This window comes from Parasteatoda tepidariorum, chromosome 11 (assembly GCF_982258835.1).
Source record: "Parasteatoda tepidariorum strain Cologne lab strain chromosome 11, Ptep-v5.0, whole genome shotgun sequence".
In the NCBI taxonomy this organism is placed as follows: Eukaryota; Metazoa; Arthropoda; class Arachnida; order Araneae; family Theridiidae; genus Parasteatoda; species Parasteatoda tepidariorum.
Genome location: NC_141765.1, coordinates 38,718,985 through 38,735,876, shown reverse-complemented (window position 1 = coordinate 38,735,876; position 16,892 = coordinate 38,718,985). Strand labels below are relative to the sequence as shown.

At 26.8% G+C, this 16,892-nt stretch overlaps 1 protein-coding gene across 4 annotated transcripts in view; it reads right to left on the bottom strand.

The window, feature by feature from the left end:
• The window catches only part of LOC107444734 (uncharacterized), a 45,263-nt gene that overhangs the window by 11,895 nt on the left and 16,476 nt on the right, over positions 1-16,892 (bottom strand). For 2 of the 4 annotated variants that reach the window (XM_016058948.4, XM_016058951.4), the window contains exon 1: positions 4,381-4,632. The exons of the other annotated variants lie outside the window; for them this stretch is intronic. The gene's annotated coding sequence lies outside the window, so the exon portion shown is untranslated. Of the gene's footprint in view, positions 1-4,380; positions 4,633-16,892 lie in introns of those variants that run through there. 4 annotated transcript variants of the gene reach the window in all.

The following is a 16,892-nucleotide window of genomic DNA, read 5'->3' as shown; positions in this document are numbered from 1 at the left end:
ATAGATCATCATTATGCTCAGCACTGCAAAATTATAATTAAAAAAAATTAAATTTTCAAAAATGAACAGCAATTGCTGCTTTTAAATTAGAGATGCAAGATACAAATATTTGGTATTTAGTCTTTACTGCTGAACGCAGAATATTCATTTCAGACGAATAAGGGAAGAAGTGTCCTCCGAAGACAAAACTCAATTTGTTTACATCCATCTTTCTTATCCCCCCCCCCGGGAAGGGTTTATTCGATAAACAAGTCCGATTAAAAGAAAATTCATTTTGTGAAGCGATCGTTTATAAGTTGAAATATATTATTAGGAATTAATACAGTTGAAATATATTATTATAAATATATTATTATAATTACAGTTGAATATATTATTATAAATATATTATTATTAATACAGTTGAAATATATTATTATAAATATATTATAGGGAAGAAGTGTCTGCCGAAGACAAAACTCAATTTGTTTACATCCATCTTTCTTATCCCCCCTCCCCCACGGGAAGGGTTAATTCGATTAACAAAACAATAATGAAGATAAACAAATTTGTGAAGGGTCCGATTAAAAGAAAAATCATTTTGTGAAGTGACCATTTATAAGTTGAAATATATTGTGAAGGGCCCGTTTTTATGAAAAGATATTTTGTGAAAGGTCCGATTTCTTCTAAACAGACCCCTGGTGTGTATTTCATTTTCTCAATAATACACTATTTTCATATATGAAAAATATGTTGCAGTAGAGTGGCCAGCTGAATTGGGGAAAGATTGTGGATCAAACACTCACTGAGTAAACAGAAGAATACCATATTGCAGTAAAACAAAATAATGATTAAATGATCCACTCTTAAAATTTAAAGTAAAACATAACTTAATGACTAATTAATTGAATAGAATATTTTGTAAAACACCTTTGAATGATTCTAATTTTCAAAAATTCACTAGAGGTAACTTAACATTTTATTCCCCAAATGTTAAGTGTGGAACAAAAATGACACTTAACACTTAAATTTTTTTTTAACTGGCATGCTCTAGAATTGTATACAAATTATAGTAAACTGTGACACTGCTTGGAGAGTTAATCAGAGAAATAAAAAATAAAACTCAATTTCAAAACAGAGTCATCCTATTATGTATTTAAAAAAGCTGATTTAAATAAAAAATAAATTGTATACTTTGGAAGGCAATTTAAAGTTCTGATTTTTAAAAAAAGGAACACCTCAATTACACTTTCATTACTTAATTGCTAATATTAATAATAGTACTTTTACTACTTAATAGTAGCAATTTTAAAATGGACATCCTGGAAATTTTAAAAAAAATATATCTTGATTTATAGAAAACTTGAATAGATTTAACAAACAGACCTTTTGGATTCATTGAAGAAATTGTATGCAAAAAATTAGTTTGATTAGAAAATTCTCAAAAACCACCAAATTTAGAATAAAGAAAAATTCATGTGACCTTGTAAAGTATTGTTTGCCACATTTTTTATGGCATTTTTCATGTCACCAATTTAATTTTAACAAAAACATATATTGATATTTTAGAATTATTCCCTCAACCAGCAAAGCTTGTGAAAATGCACAAATCCCTCAGCGCCATCAAAATGAAAAGCAATTTCCAAAATAAACATTCTAAACACATTAAAATTATCAAATAATCATAATAATAAACAGGGTAATTGTGAGCCTAAGTAAAAAATCCTGAAAATTTCTTGAGTAAAATCATTAATGACGCATTTCAAAAATTTAATGTTTTTATAAATTTAAATCATTTATATTTTCAAAACATGAAATTCTAAATAAATTATATGCAACATAATTTAAATAAATAATTATGTATGAGTTTACTTCCATCTTTCACACTTATTATTCAACTAGAAAAAATATTTAAAAATGAAAGAGATGCCAAGTATAAATTCTAGTTCTAATATTTTTAAATAAAATATGCAAGAATTTTTATGATTTGTTTAAACTTCTGAACCTTGAATTTCCGGATCACAATTAGTGAAAAATCCGGAAATCAGGATTTTTTCCGCAGCACAATCCTCTCTGAATAAAATAATAATAACAAAGCAAATTTATATGTAAAAATACCTCATAATAAGTGTAATAAAAAGAATCAAAATAAAGTAAAAACCTCTATTATTTTCTATAATTGCACATTAAATTATTTTTGTATCTAACCATATATATTATTATAAATCATTTCGGCAACCAAATATCCTTGATAGCTTTTAAAGTGCAAACAAGTTCTTATGATTGTGCAAAGTAAAAAAACAAACAGACTATTTCAACATGCTATAGAAAACTAACTCGAATAGTTAAGGATTACACAGTAAACATTGGCACAGAGGCTACCTTTTTGCGATAATATCGGGTTAAACAGGTCAACGGAATAATCCAAGAGTACTGATTTTTTTTATTTCATATTTGCATTATTTATTGTGTGATTCATTTGATTCAACATTTTTTTTATTGCTTTAACTATTGTAAACTAGTTTTTCTCATGAAATTAATCTATCCTAATAATAATAAATGTAATGAAATAAATGAATCTAAATGTATAATCTTAAAATACATAGGTTGGTTTTGAATTTTTGAAAAACATGTTTGTTACCCTTAATGAAAGCACCATCATATTCTCATTAAATCAGTTAAGAAATAAAATAAAATGTACCTTAATTTTGAGCTTTAATTAATTACCCCAACTTTGTTGGTAAGGCATTTCAAAACGCTTTGTCAAATATATTTCTAGTTAGTAAATGATATTGAGTTTAGAACTTATGTACTTATAACTGTTTACTTTCTTTTCATAAAACTTAGAAAAGAATAAGATTTCCATATCAAATATAATATTTGTAACATATATTATTTCAACAGGGGATTCAGGATAAAATAAGTAAAGGTATTATAGACTTAAAAATTTTAAACTGGAATCACTTAGCAGGAAAATTTGAGGATTAAAACTAGGATTATTATTATACATGTAAAACCGTAATATACAGCAAAATCGAATATTTTAATTACATTCATCAAAAAATAGGTTTCATTTTCTTTTAGTAAATATAAACCTTGCATTATACAGTGAATTATTAACTGGCTGGAAATTTTATATATTAAAAACAAAATAAAATTTAGATATGACAGCTCTGCTGAACTTACATCTGATTTCCATCATCACCAATTTTACTCTTCATTCTGAATTATTTAACAATATGTTACTTTTATCTAATGTCATTCATTCGAACAAAATATGCAATTGATCGCCAAGTTATTTTTTAATGAGAGACAAATAAAGCAGCAATAACAATCAGTGATGCAAAAAGCCTGTTTCCTTTGTTTACAAAAAACCCTAATCAATTGGGTTCCTAATTTTACTGGGTATTTAAAGGGTTTTTTCTCTTCTAAACTCTTAGAGTAAGTCTTGCTGCATTAACAAATACCAGTAATTTAATTAATAGCTTAATACATAAGTAAGCCTTTAAAATTATTATACAATTCATTATCAATGTTATTTACATAACAATATAATATATACATGTTATTTACATAACATTATGTAAAATACATTGATAGTTAGAACACTATTTTACAGTTATGAAAAATTACTGAATTTTCAAATGCTCAAATTAAGTAATAATTCATTTTAATTCAAATTAAAGACATCAACTTCAAAGTCAATTTTCAATCTAAGATAAATTTTGTTTTAAAAAGCAAATAAATTAGAAAAAATTCAGATAGCTATAAAAAATTAAAATGTTACAGATCAGTAAAAACAAGCTTATGCATAAAAGTATCCTTTAAAAAATAATTATACATGTTTATTATACAGAAACAGTTTTGGAAATATTTAATAAATTAAAATAATTATTTACATATTTATTACATTGAGTAGTGCAACAGTCTATGTTGTATCTTAAAATAGTACAATGTTGTACCTTGTTATAACAGCAAATCAATTGTATTGCGAATCAGTATCTTAAAATAATTTGGAGAGAATTACATAAATGGCATTTTTTAGTTAAAAAGAACCTCAAAAGAATCTTTTTCTGTATAAAGAATGAAAAAGACTTTAATAATGACTATAAATGGGATTTTAGAAGGACTTCATAAAAAAACAAATGTAATGACATTCTTACAAAAATTCATCAACTTAAATATAACTATGTTGATCAAGGAGCAAAAATTAACAAAATCAAATTGCATTTAGAATTTTCCGTAAATTATCCACAATAAAAACAAAAATTTATAAACAAGTTTGATCACATCACATCAGACGGCAAAGTAAACTTTTAAGAAGCAGTTATGTTATTATATTCAGATCTATTATAGGATAAAAATTTGATTAAATCAGTTTGAAAAACAAAAAATACTTACAGAACAATAATTCACTCAAAAAGCTAATGAAGTGTATCAAAGCAGATTGAATGATTGATTATTTAACTAGTAAAATACTAAACTTGACTAGGCAACCTCGAACTTCACGTGTTGCTACAGTATTAGAGACACAATAACATGTATAAGCACAATCATCTCATCTCTGACACTCAAAGCAATGATTTTTGGCCACTGAGATGCAGCTCACTGATTGGAGCGAACCTAGACCAAAGACTGACTGAGAGCTTCTGTGACAATCTAATGATGCCAATTCTGCATGGAAATCGCCAAATAATCGCCAATGTTTTCCTTTGTTTTATTAATTGAAAAGACATTTAGAATCGCCGCGATACAACAGATAAAATTATCTTTCCTTAAATTTTACGAAATTTAAGAAGTATTTTTTTGTTTAATTAATAAACGAAATAAATATGAGGGAAAACAAGCTCGAAACTATTAATTAATTTTTTTATTTAAAATATATATATATTTTAAACTTCTGCGCAGAGATTGAAGATATTCTTTCTTATTCCTCTATGACAATTTTTGAGGCAACAGTTTTCTGATTTCATACACTTTTGAAATAGCCAGACGGTTTTCGTTTTTTCCCCCCTCCCAAACTTGAACATTTGCTTCAGTTTTTATTCTGAAATGTTACTGAGCGGTTGTTTTTTAAAAATAATTTTATTTCCTATTCACATGGTTTCTATATTTTATCGTTTTATTTATTTATTTTGAATTTTTCATTTTCCTAAAAATTCATCAATGATTCTAGAATATTTTTTTCCCCTTAATTTTTCTCCGGTTTGGTTATTTGTCTCAGCAAGCTTTAAAAATTAATGAATTATAACTGTTTTTAAATGACATTTAAATAATTTATTTATTTTGATTAAGAGTTCATAACATTAAAATTAAATACATTATTTTAAAATTAATATTAAATTACGAAAAGGGTTAAATCACGTCTGCTCAAATTAATTAGCATATCCCCAGGGTTTAGTCCCTCGAACTATTAAAATATCTTAAGTGAAAATGAGATTAAATGTTGTTACAATTTTCCGATTTCTATTTTGAACACTGTTCATGCAATCGATCAGTTATATCAAATGTCTGGAAAATTTTCTAAACATCAACATGATTTAAGTCATAAGTTAACTCATAAAAAATAACACAATTTCACACCAAATGAGACAATTAAAATTTAAAAAAATTCAGTTTCAAGACATAAAAAAAAAAAAAACATTTTTTTTCAAAATAAATATCATTTCTCAAACTAAAAGTAGAAAAAAACGGAGACAATTTGCATAGTTCATTATTTTACATTAAAAACAAGTATTTACTGTCAGATCACTAATCAAAATTATTTAATTGTATTCAACTTCTGCAAGTTAGTATTAATTTTATTCACCTATTGTCAAAATATACTGATTTAACGGAAGCAACATTGAAACCTTTATGACTTGACTGCAAACTTTCAGAAATTCTTGATTATTTTGGTTTTTTCTTCTTTTTTTTATTAGTTTAAATTAGTCCAGTCCATTTTTCTTTACGGTTCGGTAAATGTAATTACTAACTTCCACGAATTAAACTGCTTAACTTCAACGAACTAATTGTTTGAGTGTAGCGTTATTTGCAGAGGTTGTTAACCATATTAATAAAAGGACATTTTTGATTCCGGTTATGTAATTCCAATGAGTAAAACGATTCTTCTAAGTATGTGAGGCGACCACCATACATAAATCTTCCTAATTCACCCTGGACTGTGGTGTATGTCCTTTTCTATCATGGTTAGCTCATCTGACTACCACCTCAGAGGTTCTTTGTTTGATTCCTGCTGACAGCTAACAAACATTTATTTACACATGCAACGGTCAACTCATGTTACCAATTGCGCTCAGTCAGATCCTAATATTATTATATGGACGAACCTGTGGCGTAATTTATTTTCATGCATTAAATACGTTTGGCTTAACATCTGAAACTTTTATTTTAGTATCGTTTTTAGTTTTTGTGCTGTTTTTTAAATACTGTCCAGAAAAAATAACAAATAGCAAGTAAATATTAGCTTTTTCTTATAAAAAAAGGTTATATACTAATGGGTTAAATGCCTTTTAGGAAAGAATTGACTGAGTTAAAAGTAACATAAAAGGTGGCAGAAAAAAAACTCATTCGAAGAATTATCTTGTTTTACAAAAAAAAATTTAAAAAATATATTTTTGATTTTGAGGTGCCTAAGTGAGCTTACTTTTTTTATTTGCTTAATAGTTCTTTTCCCTTTAATTTTTTTTATCTGTCTTAGTTTCTAACGCCATTTGCTTTTGTTATCTTGATTATGTATTTTATTTTATAACCGTCGTTGAACAGCCGACCCAATTTCATGGGTTTACGACTACTTACGTTCAACTCCGTAGCCTTGTAATTTTGAACCAATCCAGAAGACAAGGAAACTCCTGGATCAGTACCCCCAGAGGTATTGATTTGTTGTGGGAACATGGAGGACTTTGAGACTCGACAGATTTAACGTGCATCAGTCACCATTTACTACACGGGGAGTCTTCGGCCGGCGAGGATCGAACCCACGACCTCTTGGATATGGGCCCAGCGCCCTACCGACCAGGCTATCCCGGCCTTGATTATGTATTTTATTTTATTTTATAACCGTCGTTGAACAGCCGACCCAATTTCATGGGTTTACGACAACTAATGTTCAACTCCGTATCCTTGTAATTTTGAACCAATCCAGAAGACAAGGAAACTCCTGGATCAGTACCCCCAGAGGTATTGATTTGTTATGGGAACATGGAGGACTTTGAGACTCGACAGATTTAACGTGCATCAGTCACCATTTACTACACGGGGAGTCTTCGACCGGCGGGGATCGAACCCACGACCTCTTGGACATGGGCCCAGCACCCTACTGACCAGGCTATCCCGGCCCCTTGATTATGTATTATCAAAATTTTTTATTTTGTGCCTAGCGTAACATAGTCACACCTGGTGGAGATTTCGTCATTAAACTATTCAATTTCTAGCTTACGCAAGCCACACATAAGAACGTGTTAAAACATTTTTCGCCAATTCTGTAAGCATATAGTTTTAATGTCACCATGTTCTTTCACCTATAAATGTTGACAGGTGCAACTCGAACACACCCGTAGCAATTTTAAAGAAAGTAATCATAATTAAAAAGATTTTGAATTGACTATTTTAATATTGTTCATCTTCTTTTAGTTCATTTTTGTAAAGCAGATAAAAGAATATGGAATTCAGAATACTCTAGAATATGAGTAATATATCAAATAAGAATATTAATGGTAAAATATAATATTCGTTAAGAATATAAATAGAAAATAATATTCCATAAGAATAAAAATAATAGAATAGAATAGCCACCGCATTTTTTATTATGTAATCTTATATTATGCAAACGTTCTCTCCTGGAAATCAAGAAAAAGAGTAACCAGTTCAGGCACTGACCGTATTGCTAGACTAAAAAGAAGAGAACTTTTGCTGTGACAGGTGACAGCCTTATGAATGTCAGATCTTTTATCAGTTTCAAGAACGACGGGGTATAATTAATTACAAATACCTCAACAATATAAGTTTCATTAGCTCGCATTAGATATTCTAGTCAAAAAAACAAAAAAAAAAAATTCATAAAATGGTTGTTTTACTTAAATTTAACGGAATATTTTTCATTAAATTAATGAAGTATACATTTTTTTGATATGTTTAATAAGATACGTAGTGCCAGTGTCTGATTTATCATAAGACCCGGGAATTTTGAATGTTACTTTTTTTTTTCCTTTAGAATTATCAGCAAACAAAAATTGAAATTAATACATTTTCAATTTATCAAAGTATCAGAATTTAGTTATGTTACAAATCCTTTAAAAGCATTTTGTATATAAACAACAGATAAATTTGATTTAAAGTTACAATGGATAGGGAACTAAATAAGAGTATTTAATTAACTGTCTGATGAGATGTTGCAAGCCCTAAAGCGGATTTCATATAATTAAATCAAGGAGGTTTAATGTATAAACTATACACGTATTACTTAAATTTAATGTTTTTCAATCCAATATTTATTCTTCCGACTTACTTTCCACAGAGTAAAACCGAAAATTTTCTCTCTATAATATTGGTTTGTTGCTTAAAGATTTCTTTCTCCGTATTTATTCTTTATCCACTTGAAAAATAAACAAAACAATGTTGCATTTGGTATTATAGAATGCTTTGCTAAATTGCCAAATATGGGAGCCACTTCACAAAACAACAGCTTGTCTCGCCATCTAGTGAGGAGATCATTCGCCCTTGAGGAAAAGTCTTCTCACTTTTATACAGCGGTATTTAAAAAGGCTTTCCAATCGCAAATAGTCAGGGCCATTTTAAAGACAGGAATTGAATTTGCTTCAATTTTTCGTCTTAGAATTCTAGCCACTTCCACTTGAGTAAGAGAAGAGAATGGTAAATAGCAGTATAAGAGGTCCGGGGTTTTATCATTGCCACTCTGTCTCTGAAGATTGTTCAATAAAAGAGCGTTAGGAGTTAGAACAACGAAAATTATCATAACGGTGCTTAAACGTTTAAAGTAGTTAGAATTGTATTTTTGGTTGAAACATATTTTTATGATGTTATTATATAATAATGACAAGGCTCATTGTTTGGTAACTATTAATGAAGACTCTTTTAATTCATTTTGTTAAAAAAATTCGGTATAACTAGTTTAGTAATAGTGTTAAGTGTACTAACACCAACGGTTTTCCTCTTTTTTAAAAAAAAAAAAAAAAATTATAGGGCAATTTTAGGAATTACCCTTAACACATGCTGAATAAATTTGGCATATATATATATATATATATATATATATATATATATATATATATATATATATATATATATATATATATATATATATATATATATATATATATATATATATACATATATATATATATATATATATATATATATATATATATATATATATATATATATATATATATATATATATAGATAGATAGATAGATAGACAGATATTTTTTTTTTTAAATTCTTTAAGTTGCTTTTTGCCCAATGATATCATTTACTTAACTCCTTCATCCTCTCTCTAAATTAAACGTCTATTAGTGATCAATATCCAGTATAAGTTTTTTTGAACAATTTTTTCTCATAAAAATGTCTTTAATCCCGTTTAAATCTAAATTAATATTTTTAATTCTGATAAATTTCCTTGAGTTATTTGGTATTTTAGAGCAGCTTCTACAGAAAAGATTTTTATTTGTACTAATAGTTTCTCTTAGGAGCAGATGTTTTAAAATTTAGGACATATAAATTTATTCTTAACTTGAAGTTAAGTCACATGCTATACCACCTTAATTGTTTCTTCTCACAATATATTTTTCAAAAAATAAATTATGAATTATTATTTTTTTTTTTAAAGAAATATAAGATAATAGCGTTTTTTGACCTCAACTTTTTTCACTTAATGCTAAACATCATACTTTTCAGTGTAGAAAAATATCAGAGGGTGTTTTTTCATTTTAGGTTATAATGAAAAACTTTTCAAGATTTTTTTAGAGGGAAACAAAAAAGTATCCTGATCCAGTTTTTTTTTCACAAAATGGGAAAGAATATTCTTTTCAACTGGAAACAAAATCAAGAAGGCGTTTTCTGCTTTTGGTCATAAAACATAATTTCAGATAAAATAAGTTTTTTTTTTTTAAAGTGAAATAACTATGTCCCCCGAACTTCTTTCTCCCCCTCTATAATGTTAAATATACTTTTTTACATAAAATCATTAGGTACATTTTGTTTTGTTTTTGGTCATTAAAAAAATTAAAAGTGGTTTTCAGCTAAAATATTAAAATTATAACTTAGTTCATTAAAAATTTTAAAAAATTAAAATTTTCTTGACTTTATTTCACAGCAAAAAATTAAAAACTTTATCAGTTTCTTATTGTTTATTACATGAGAAAGATTTAATTATTCAGATTGCACATAATTATTGTTTTTGAAATTCTAGAAAATTTTGTTATGATTATTCGCGTGAAAATGAAAAAAAATTGTTTTTTCTTGTTTGGAATTTGATTAAATTTTTTAGTTTCGCTTTATGCGTATTTTATTTTTAAACACATTTTTAATGACTGAGTCTTATTTGACAACACAATACCTTTAAAAAAAGATGAAAAATAAAGGCTTTTCTTTATTAGAGTAGGAGACATAGCACTTAAAATTGATAAGTCCTGTAGATTTGTCTCATAAAAAGAAAGATTCATGAGGCGTATGCAACGCAACTATCATCAAAATATGATTTGATGAAACTAGTTTGCCTTATAAAAAGTTAAAAAAAAAAAAAAAAAAAACAGTTTGCAGAATTGCGGTTTTTAGTATTTTGGGAAATATCAAATATGAACTGCATAGTTATGGGAACTAAAATATTTACTAGATGTTGAGAATAATACTTTCACTTAATATGCCTACACTTCGTTAAATATATACTGAAAAGTAACATATTTCGCATAAGGTGAAAAAAATTTCAAATCCGGAAACATTTAATTTCACTCTAAAAACCATCTTGAGATATTTTGGCAAATTTTTTTAATTTTTTTTTAATGACTGAAAAATATCTTCTTGTTTTATATATATATATATATATATATATATATATATATATATATATATATATATATATATATATATATATATATATATATATATATATATATATATAATGAAATAGGAAAAAAAATTGAGGTGAAGGTACTTTTTTATTGTGCTATAAAAAATCATATTTTCGCTATGAGCAAATTTTAATTTTTTGAATGACAAAAAAAAATAAAAAACTGTTATTATGTTAAAAAATACGGTATTTAAAATTGTGTGAAAAAATTTTACATTTTTAAGTACTTATGTATGCATTTCCAACATTTTAGTAGTTTAATTATTCCTTCCTTATGAAACCAAAATTAAGAAAATTTGGCTCATAAATAAAAAGGTATAAGAACACATGAGCCACCTTCTCTTGGTTACACAGTTTTGTTAAATTGAGTCAAATTTTAAAATGACACTTCATTCACAGTTTTAGTCCAAAAAATTTGGAAAAAAAACCCTATTATATTCCTTTTCTATCATGCACTTTTTACGGAAAAAAAAATCATCATAGTTTGTGACATGGCAGCAACGACGTTTTATTTATTTTGTTCCATTTCAAATGGAATGAGCCTACCTTGAACTCCAAAACAGAAAAAATTAGCAGTGATCTCGATACGGTCTTAAACTAAACCATGTTTCGGTTCAAGTTAACCCCTAGTATAGAGTAATTAGATTTAAGAAGAACGCTAATAATGTTCAACTAATAAACATGCTAAGATTGCTGTAAATTTGAACGATATTATTGTACAGTGTGCAAAATAAATTAATGATAGTAAATAAATAAACGAACCATCCTGAACAACTTTTGATCCAATAATCAAATCTTCAAGTTCTAGGACTTCATCTTATTATTGATAGTACGAGGGAACCTCAAATATGCTAATTAATTAGTGCAAACGATATTTTAAGTTACGAAATATGACACAAAATCCTACTCTCTCTGAATAAACCTGCATTTTTTTCGGTGGATTCGGATTTCTGACCCTAAAAATATAGGGGGTAATATGGTCTGGAATATAGTTTCAATAGTTTGGTCAGGAGTGCGATCCAAAAATTTGGACCCCTTAATATTGATTTTATTTTTTGCGTATTTCGCCATATCTGGAGAACTTTTAAGCGAATTGAAAAAATGTTGGCATACAATTATAAAATTCAGATAATTTCATGGGAAAAATAATTTTCAATAATTTATTATTATTTCTTTTAATAATAGTAGAACGAATTTTGAATTGTAAGGTATACAATTTAAGCATCATTTTAAATAACGTAATCTGAGTGAAATTGGTCAAATAGTTCCTGGAAAATCGAATTTTAAAATTACGTTTCATTTCAAATGCGATTTCTCAGGAAGTATTCGACCAATTCCGCTCAAATTTTGTATTATGATTAATCTATTTTGGCCATATAAAATTACATTCTTCAATATCATGAAAAAGTTGTATGCCTTACAAATCAAAAATTTTTTCGATTATAAAAATACTTATGACCGTTCTCCTAACCAAAATATTGGATCCATATTTCCTAAATTGCGGGTCAAATTTTGAGGGTCAAAAATTTAAATCAGCCAACAAAAAAAGAAGAAAAAAGCGGCATATTTATTTAGGTAAAACACATTTTTGTGTCTGATTTTGTAACCTTAAAATATCGTCTGCTCTTATTAATTAACATCTATGAGGTCTCCCCGTCAAACGATTGAGATAAATTCCTTGAACGGCAGCTACGATCTAGATCAAAATTTATTCGGGGTTATCGGTTTATTTTTTGCCCACTGTAATATTTTTAACAGTGTATATCAGACATAAGAGAAACATTACAATTTTGGTAGAACAATAACAGGAATAATAATAAAAATTTGATTACATACTGATGTCACACTAAATTCAAACAAAATACTGGAAATATTAATATAATTTTTATATTTAAGAGCATAACATTATTATGCAAGACACAACAACAGCCTTGATAAGACATCCAGCTAACAGCAGTATTAAAACAGCCTCGTGTGTTTTGCGTAACTTCAGTGAACTCGAGATAAGATTATTATTTAATAAAAAAATGTTATCTAATTCTTACAATCGAAGCTCTTTGAAGATTGTATTTCAACGATTTAAACTATATTTCTTTAAGATAGAAAGTAAATAAAACAGTTGATAAGATTAGCGTTCTAAAAACAAAATAATAAAATTTTAAAAAATGTAATTAACTTATTGTATTTTCAAAAAAATAAAAAAAATTAGTTATTAAAAAATTAGTTATTTTTCGAACTAATGCAATGAAAATATTTTGTGATTTTTAGAATAAACATATGTGTGTATAAAACCTAATAACGGTTACAAGTTTATAATTTTTTTTTAACAAAGTTGAGAAAACACTTTTTTTTAAAACTTTTTTTAATTTAAAATTAGTATAATTCACTATCTTTTATTTGACTAAAATTATTCCACATTACATTTTATTTTTTAAAAAAAAGTGCGCATGCGTTTTTCAGTTAAATTTTTTATTTTAATCGTCAAAATGAGTTAATGTTTATAATTTATTTTATGAATGTAATTAATTGTATTCAGATGTTTAAGATCAAGTGTGAAAATAAGTTAAGATCAAGGGAGAAAGTGTGAAATTAAGATTAGTAAAAACGTATTTTTTCAATTTTCCTTTTTAAAACCGAAAATATTTCTCTACAAATTTTTTTTTATCTACGTATTTAAGTGCAATCCAATAATTCTGATCGTACTACGATTAATTTCGTTTAAATATATTAATCGTATTACATAAAAAAAAAATTACCAAAACAAGAAAATTCCAAAGGGAACATTTTTTTTTCCATACGTATTCAATACGTAGTGCAAGGCTTTGGCACTCAAACTATTATATTAGATCTTGGTGCGTGAAATTATGATAATATCGAAGTCAGTTCAAGCTTTTATTACATGAAAATTACCCATAATGTATATAAAATTTTATGACTAATTTCAGTTTCAATAGAGTAGAAATTCTCAATTATAAAAACCAATTGTTATAAATGACGTGCGTTGATTTATGAGCTTTTTCCGTTTGAATATTAGTAATAAAAGAAGGAGGTAACCTCGTATTCGTTTAATTATTTCCACCAATGCAACGTCAATGATGAATTTAAGATATTTACTGTTTTATCATGTTCGAAACATTAGAAACTATTTAATATAGTGCTGTTTTTCTATATCCAGACTCTATATCGATCGACTCTATATATCTATATCGAGACTCCACTGCATTTCCAAGAAATAGCGGCTATACGAAATATAAAGAAATAAATGCAATAACTCGTTGCTTAAATAATACGGAAAAATGTATTTTGATGTTTATGAAAACATCTTCGGGAAAAGTATGATAATGTAATATATAATAAAGAGGAAAAGTAATATAACAGCTATTCAGGATATAAAAAAAGGAAGAAATATTAGAATGACCAGTAAATAGAGAAAATGTAACGGTTATATATGTTATTAATTAACATTAGTAATATCATATTTATAAACATTCATTTTAATTACTTGAAATCGAGCTTTTTTTTATAACAGTAATACGTTTTAATATTAGTGTAAGGAAACAATAAAGTTAATTTATTTTTTCTATTCAATAAAAAACAACAAGTGCTGAGTAAAAAGATAATTCAGAAAAGAACATGGCAAAAAAGTTTCCATAGGGGGTAGAAAAGTTACGAGTTCATTATATACAGATTAAAAAACATTTTGTGGTTTGATCTTAACACTTATGAACCAACTGTTAAACAAACATATTAATTTCCAACTTGGTCCGTTTTATAAAAAATTCGAAAAAATGCTGGTTTGCAAGGAAAAACTGTGAACATGAAACAAAATTGTTTCTATCTGTCAAACTATTCCGCAACAAACCTTTCTTTATTTTTAAAAAAATTATAGTAAAAAATAAACAATAAATTGGGCAGCGCTAAAAAAAAAAAACGAAAAACACACACCCTGTCTAACTTTTGTTTTAATGATGAGATTTTCACGAACTACGTGCCAATCTTAATGGTTCAAAAGAAATGGACTTCGAATACACCAATTAATTATACTCTGTTGAAAGTTAAGAAAAAACCATTATCTCTATGGAAAGAGCCTGTTTGCATCTAAGTGCCCACCAAATGGATGCCCAAGCTCCTAACGCGAAGAAATATCATCGACAACTTATGAAATGACGTTGCAATGCCTTTTTTTTTGTTTGTTTTCTTAAATCATGTGAAATGAGGAAAACAAAACTTATTATTGAATAATCATTTAACAAATAATAAGAATAAATAAAAATATCTAAAAATCATAACAAATATTACGCCTTTCTATCATATTTAAAGAAACTGATAAAAGAATAATAAATATTGTTTCTTGACGACGATTCTCTTCTACAGCCAAACAAAAGTTAAAATTCTTTATCTCGAATTTGATTTGTTAAGAGCATGAAAGCTTAAGACCCGCCATTTTTAGTGGTCCAATCAAATCCAATGCTCTTGCAGCCTCATATTGTTGTTTCTCTTTAAGAAAGAATGTTCTTATTTATCGAAATATGTTGCCAAATCTAGGATTCCAGCAAGACAACGAAACTATAACTTTTTTTTTCAATAATAATTATATGATATATATCGTGAAAGATAGCAAGAATTAAATTTCTGTCTGACATATTTAACTTTTAAAAGCTTTTATATTGTTTTGAAAGCGTATTTGTATAATTTGATAACGAAATGAAACGGAACTATATGCAATTGCGGATGATTACTTAAATACTATACCCTAATGGTCTTTTTAACTTGCAACGGAGTATAGTGCAGACGATATACTGAGTTTTGACAATAGACACATAAACTTAATTTTGACACATACTTAAATTAGACAAATAAAGATAATTAAACGTATTTTCTTATCATGCCTTTTTTTTGTTTTTAAGATCGATTTCGTAACTTGTTGTCTGCTTTAATTAATTAGCATAGTTGAGATAAATCATGGAAATCATTAAAAAATGGTCATTAAATCAGATGTATGAAACTAAAGTTGGTTCAGGAAGAGAGCTTTTTCCTCACGTACTTGTCTTTTATTTTGCAATAGCTGTGATTAAAAATATACAATTTTATCCCCTTCCCTTATTGAAAGTAGCACTAAAGAAAAAAACAAAAGAAAACATATATGAAAATAAAAATAAACATTTACACCTATTTCATTTTAATAAAAATTACTTGTTATATTTCTTAGCTCTCTAGCGGTTGGGTTATGACCTCTGTTCCACCCTTCCTTTGGCTGCAAGAAATATATTATTTTATTTAACACATTTTTGCACTCAGTATCAATTTCCTTTCTATTTTTTCATGTAATGAGTTTGAAAATAGAATCAAATTGCAATGTTGTTTCTGTTGGATTGAGAAAAATTGTGGAAATCTGTTAAAAGTCCAAGACAAGAGTGAATAAATAAAAATGGATATTTTTTTAAGTCTAATAATATCAACACTTAATTCTAAATTTTAAGCTATGTTAACATCATAAATTATCTATAAAATAATATTTCTGAAAACATAAGCTCTGCTAAAAAAAGTTTTGAGTAAAAATATTTTAAAAATGTTTACTTTTCAGCATTAGTAATGTAAACACAAAGCCATAGTTCCGTTTTCTGAGCAAAAACATTTTTACGAAAACAAACAAGTTAGTTAATAAATAATAAGTTGTGATTTTTTATTTAGATTAAATTTTAAATAAATAAATTCACTAATTACAATTATTTCAAAAATATATGAATTAGTGATTTTCAGTAATATAAAATAAATTGTTTTACCAACACTTTATTTTAACTTTGAAAAATTAATGAAAAATAATGTA